The sequence below is a fragment of the Crocuta crocuta genome, unplaced genomic scaffold (assembly GCF_008692635.1).
Source record: "Crocuta crocuta isolate KB4526 unplaced genomic scaffold, BGI_CrCroc_1.0 scaffold636, whole genome shotgun sequence".
Lineage (NCBI taxonomy): Eukaryota > Metazoa > Chordata > Mammalia > Carnivora > Hyaenidae > Crocuta > Crocuta crocuta.
In genome coordinates, this window is record NW_027530380.1 from 1266910 (window position 1) to 1272901 (window position 5992).

Sequence of the window (5992 nt, forward strand, 5' to 3'; positions counted from 1 at the left end):
TTGGGCTGACAACGCAAAACCTCCTTCCAGGACGGAGCCCCTCACCGGGAGGCGCCTCTGATGGGCGGGGGTCCGGGGAAGAGGGACAGTTTAGGACCTACCTCTCCCGCCCAGCAGTCGGAGGGAGTCATGTCGCAGGGAGAAACCCAAGCCGCAGGAGAGAACTATGGTCAAAACCCACACAGACCGACGGAGGAGAGGATGGGGACGCGATGGGGACGGTGACAGCCCTCCGAACGGTGCACACGTGACGTTTGAAATTTTTACATCCCCGGAGCTGAGCTTGTAACTGGACGACATTCAGCGTCGTGGCCCCCGTGGACCCCGGCTCCCTTCCTCCCACCTCTGGGAACCACCAATCTGTTCTGTTTCGTGAGTTTTTGGGGTTTTTTAAAAAATGTATTTATTTTTGAGAGAGTCAGAGACAAAGTGAAAATGGGGGAGGGGCAGAGAGAGGGAGACACAGAATCCGAGGCAGCTCCAGGCTCCGAGCCGTCAGCACAGAGCCTGACGCGGGGCTCGAGCCCCCAAACTGCAAGAGCATGACCTGAACCGAAGACCGATGCCCAGCTGACTGAGCCCCCAGGCGCCCCGAGTTTGGATGTTTTTAGATTCTGCATGTGAGATCACACGCTATTTGTGTCTCTCCGTCTGACAGGTTTCAGTGGGCGCAATGTCCTCTGAGTCCATCCGAATTATTGTAACCGGCAGGAGTTCCTTCCTTGTTAGGGCTGAATAATAACTATTATTTTAGATATTAAGAAATATCATGACCAAATAGCCTAAGCGAGAATCGGAACGAACGCAGAAGTGAAGCAATTGGAGAAAAGGGAAAGTTCAAAAGAGGCGGCTGCACCAAAAAGAATGAAAACAAGAGAGGAAATTAAGAAACGAGAGTGAAGGCGGAAAGGAACGTAAGAGCCAGGAAGTGCCACCAAGGTGCTTAAGGAAAGCAAGAACCCTGAAATCGGAGGGGCGCCCAGGGGGCTCAGTCGATTAAGGGACCGACTTCAGCTCAGGTCATGATCTCACAGTTCGTGGGTTCGAGTCCCGCGTCGGGCTCTGTGCTGACAGCTCAGAGCCTGGAGCCTGATTCGAATTCTGTGTCTCCCTCTCTGTCTGCCCCTCCCCCGCTTGCGCTCTATCTCTCTCTGTCTCTCAAAAATGAATAAATGTTAAGAAAAATGGTTAAAGAGTCTAGTGCCTGCAGAAGGCAAAGCACGGTGACATAGGCTTTTTATTGGCAGTGACAGCACCGCCCAGCGGAGAGACGTCCTGGGCAGGGGGTTGGCCTCTTCCTATGCGGGGGGAAGAATGTACATGAGCCTGAGGTTTAAAATGCTTAGCTCATGACCACCTGAAAGTACCAGAAAACTTCCATGACTGCCCTAAGGAAGCCCACCTCTCCTATAGCCACAGACTTGAGATTTCCAGAAAACCAAAGCCACACGCTGACCTTGAGGGTGGCTAAACTATGCACGACACGACCATTTTTAAAAAAAAATTTTTTTTAATGCTTATTTATTGTTCAGAGAGAGACAGAGCATGCGCTGGAGAGGAGCAGAGAGAGGGAGACACAGAATCCGAAGCAGCTCCAGGCTCTGAGCTCCCGCACAGAGCCCGACGCGGGGCCCGAACCCACAAACCACGAGATCACAACCTGAGCCGAACTCGGATGCTTAACCGACGGAGCCCCCCGGGCGCCCCCTGACACAACCGTTCCAACTCATGGCCACACGGGTCCTCCTCAGTGAGCTTAGGGCGTGGCTGGAAACGGGGAACCCTGGGCTACTGCGACCAGTCCCATCTGGAAAGACTCCAGTGCACCCGGGGACGTTGAGCCTCCAAACGCCACAGGCCCTCTCGCTGGGCCACGCAGCCCCTGCCCCTCCCGAAGGTGCGTTAGCTTGAAGGAACTGTAAGTCCCTCCTGGGCTGGACACGCCCTCAGGCGCCCACCTCTACCTCCTGCGTCTGGCTCTGCACCTGAACTCAAATCCCAGCGCACTCCGGGAGCACGGGATCAAAACCCGACCCAGGAAGACGCGCTGTACCCAAGGAAGAAGTGACAGGTGTTTCCGTTCTCACTGGCAGAAACCTCCGGAATGTGTACAGGGACGCCCCCCCCACCCCCCACGGTGTTAGAGACGCCATGCCGGGGCTTGCCAGCTGTGACGTGGGAGATGCCGTCAGGACAGGGGCTTCCTGAGATCAGTGGAGAGGATAGAGCCGCCACGTGCCGGGAGNGAGACACAGAATCCGAGGCAGCTCCAGGCTCCGAGCCGTCAGCACAGAGCCTGACGCGGGGCTCGAGCCCCCAAACTGCAAGAGCATGACCTGAACCGAAGACCGATGCCCAGCTGACTGAGCCCCCAGGCGCCCCGAGTTTGGATGTTTTTAGATTCTGCATGTGAGATCACACGCTATTTGTGTCTCTCCGTCTGACAGGTTTCAGTGGGCGCAATGTCCTCTGAGTCCATCCGAATTATTGTAACCGGCAGGAGTTCCTTCCTTGTTAGGGCTGAATAATAACTATTATTTTAGATATTAAGAAATATCATGACCAAATAGCCTAAGCGAGAATCGGAACGAACGCAGAAGTGAAGCAATTGGAGAAAAGGGAAAGTTCAAAAGAGGCGGCTGCACCAAAAAGAATGAAAACAAGAGAGGAAATTAAGAAACGAGAGTGAAGGCGGAAAGGAACGTAAGAGCCAGGAAGTGCCACCAAGGTGCTTAAGGAAAGCAAGAACCCTGAAATCGGAGGGGCGCCCAGGGGGCTCAGTCGATTAAGGGACCGACTTCAGCTCAGGTCATGATTTCACAGTTCGTGGGTTCGAGTCCCGCGTCGGGCTCTGTGCTGACAGCTCAGAGCCTGTAGCCTGATTCGGATTCTGTGTCTCCCTCTCTGTCTGCCCCTCCCCCGCTTGCGCTCTATCTCTCTCTGTCTCTCAAAAATGAATAAATGTTAAGAAAAATGGTTAAAGAGTCTAGTGCCTACAGAAGGCAAAGCACGGTGACATAGGCTTTTTATTGGCAGTGACAGCACCGCCCAGCGGAGAGACGTCCTGGGCAGGGGGTTGGCCTCTTCCTATGCGGGGGGAAGAATGTACATGAGCCTGAGGTTTAAAATGCTTAGCTCATGACCACCTGAAAGTACCAGAAAACTTCCATGACTGCCCTAAGGAAGCCCACCTCTCCTATAGCCACAGACTTGAGATTTCCAGAAAACCAAAGCCACACGCTGACCTTGAGGGTGGCTAAACTATGCACGACACGACCATTTTTAAAAAAAAATTTTTTTTAATGCTTATTTATTGTTCAGAGAGAGACAGAGCATGCGCTGGAGAGGAGCAGAGAGAGGGAGACACAGAATCCGAAGCAGCTCCAGGCTCTGAGCTCCCGCACAGAGCCCGACGCGGGGCCCGAACCCACAAACCACGAGATCACAACCTGAGCCGAACTCGGATGCTTAACCGACGGAGCCCCCCGGGCGCCCCCTGACACAACCGTTCCAACTCATGGCCACACGGGTCCTCCTCAGTGAGCTTAGGGCGTGGCTGGAAACGGGGAACCCTGGGCTACTGCGACCAGTCCCATCTGGAAAGACTCCAGTGCACCCGGGGACGTTGAGCCTCCAAACGCCACAGGCCCTCTCGCTGGGCCACGCAGCCCCTGCCCCTCCCGAAGGTGCGTTAGCTTGAAGGAACTGTAAGTCCCTCCTGGGCTGGACACGCCCTCAGGCGCCCACCTCTACCTCCTGCGTCTGGCTCTGCACCTGAACTCAAATCCCAGCGCACTCCGGGAGCACGGGATCAAAACCCGACCCAGGAAGACGCGCTGTACCCAAGGAAGAAGTGACAGGTGTTTCCGTTCTCACTGGCAGAAACCTCCGGAATGTGTACAGGGACGCCCCCCCCACCCCCCACGGTGTTAGAGACGCCATGCCGGGGCTTGCCAGCTGTGACGTGGGAGATGCCGTCAGGACAGGGGCTTCCTGAGATCAGTGGAGAGGATAGAGCCGCCACGTGCCGGGAGGGTGTAGCCATCACAGAGACGGTCACAAGCACGGTCGGCAACGGCTCCTGGGTCATGAAGGATCCGACAGCAAGATGTGTGGTTTAACCCCCTAAAATTGCTGATACTCAACCATTTTTTACCCCAATGACCAATTTACACGGTTCGAGAGCAGACGGGCGACCTACCGAGATCTTCCGAGACTGGAATGGGCAAAGCCACCAGAGACCTGCTCAACAGGCCTGACCTGAATCATCGCGGGAGAGGGTCCCGGCCCCTCTGCGAGTCCCTAGATTTCACCCAGCGGCCCCTCGAGGAAGGACCCCCTTACTCTACCAAAAATCTGCGGGTCCAGATCTCCTCCGTGCCTGCCCCATGAGAGGCCCCTTACTCGGGCAGTGTAACGGAGAGAAGGAAGTAGCCAGATGTGGGGGGCGGGGGAGAGCCTGGGGCCCCGGACGGGAGCTGATGTGAGTTTTGGGGAGCTCACTTCGTGCTGGTGGCCCCCCAGTCAGAGATCACGCAACTGCCAGGGTTTTGGTACAGTTGCACCTCGCCCCCGGCTCAGCGGGCCCCCCCGAGCCACCCGTTGTTACCCCTCTTTCTGGAAAGCGGGGCGAGGGAGGCCATCTCAGGAGGCGGCAGTCCCCTGGTCAGCGGAGTGAGGCTGTCACAGCACAGGTGGCCCGTGGAATCGCCCAGAAGGAACTGCCTCTCTCTCTCTCCCCCCAAAAACAGCCGAAAGTAGTATGTAAACATGGTCGGAGGTGAGTCGGACCCCACGCACTCTTCCAGATGTGGGGTCTCTGCCCCAAATCGACACCGCTCCCACCACCCGGCAAACCCTTTTTCCCTGTACTCATCATTTAATATATGCCTTATGTTTATTTATTTATTTTGAGAGAGAGAGAGAGAGAGGGAGCGAGGGGAGAATCCCAAGCAGGCTCGGCACCGTCAGCACAGAGCCCGACACAGGGCTCGATCTCGTGAACTGAGAGATCATGACCAGAGCGAGGGACCCACCCAGGCGCCCCTCCCTATACTCGTTGTTAAAAAAAACAAAAGCAAACGAGAGGTTTGTTTTCACTGAGCTCCTGCACTGACTTCCCTCAGGCCGTGGGCTCTCCATCCCCGGGTCCCCACCCAGCGCTCCTCCGGGACTGGGGTGACCTCCCCATGCACAGGACAGCACGCGGATTCGCTCCACCGCTGACACACCGTGCAGATGGCGCCGATGGGCAAGAGGCATAAACACTCTAGAAACCTCCATGTGACGCGTGCATGGCCGAGGCTGGGAAGGAACCCCACGAAACGCAGGGGCCTGTGATCTCAGTGACGTTTCTGGGGCAGGTCTGTGCCCCCCCCACCCCCCAGGGACCGGACCACACAGCCCTCGCTGCAGAGCAGAGACCGTGACGCCTCAGGGCCCCTTCAGGGTTGGGATGCAAGGTGCCTCTCATGAAATGCGCTCTTCCAGCCGCGCCCAGCGGGGCCAGGACGGGGGAGCCCCTGCCNGAGCTGCTTCAGGTTCTGTGTCTCCCTCGCTCTCTGCCCCTCCCCTGCTCATGCTCTGTCTTTCTCTTTAAAAAATAAACATTAAAAATTTTTAAAAAGAAGAAAGAAAATGTGTCAGCAGTGGCTGCCCCGTGTCTGGAGTTCATGTCACAGGACCCAGGCGGGTGGCTCGGCCGGAAGGAATCCCGCCCGGAGGTGGGTAAGGGGCCGGTGTCCTGGGCTGTCAAGGGTTGTGTTACGCAGAGGAGGGTTTTCTTTGCTCCAAAGGTAAGTACCGGCGGGCGCGGTGAGACGTCACCTGGCCCTGGCCCGGAGGCTGCCGGGAAAGCGCGGGACGCAGCGTCCCTGGGGAGCGCGTGCAGAAGGCCTCCCCGCGGGACCCGAGGGGAGCACGGAGCGCGGGTCCTGAGAGCGCCGCTGTCAGCTGATGCGGCTGCTGTGGGACACAGCAAGGCGAGTCTCGA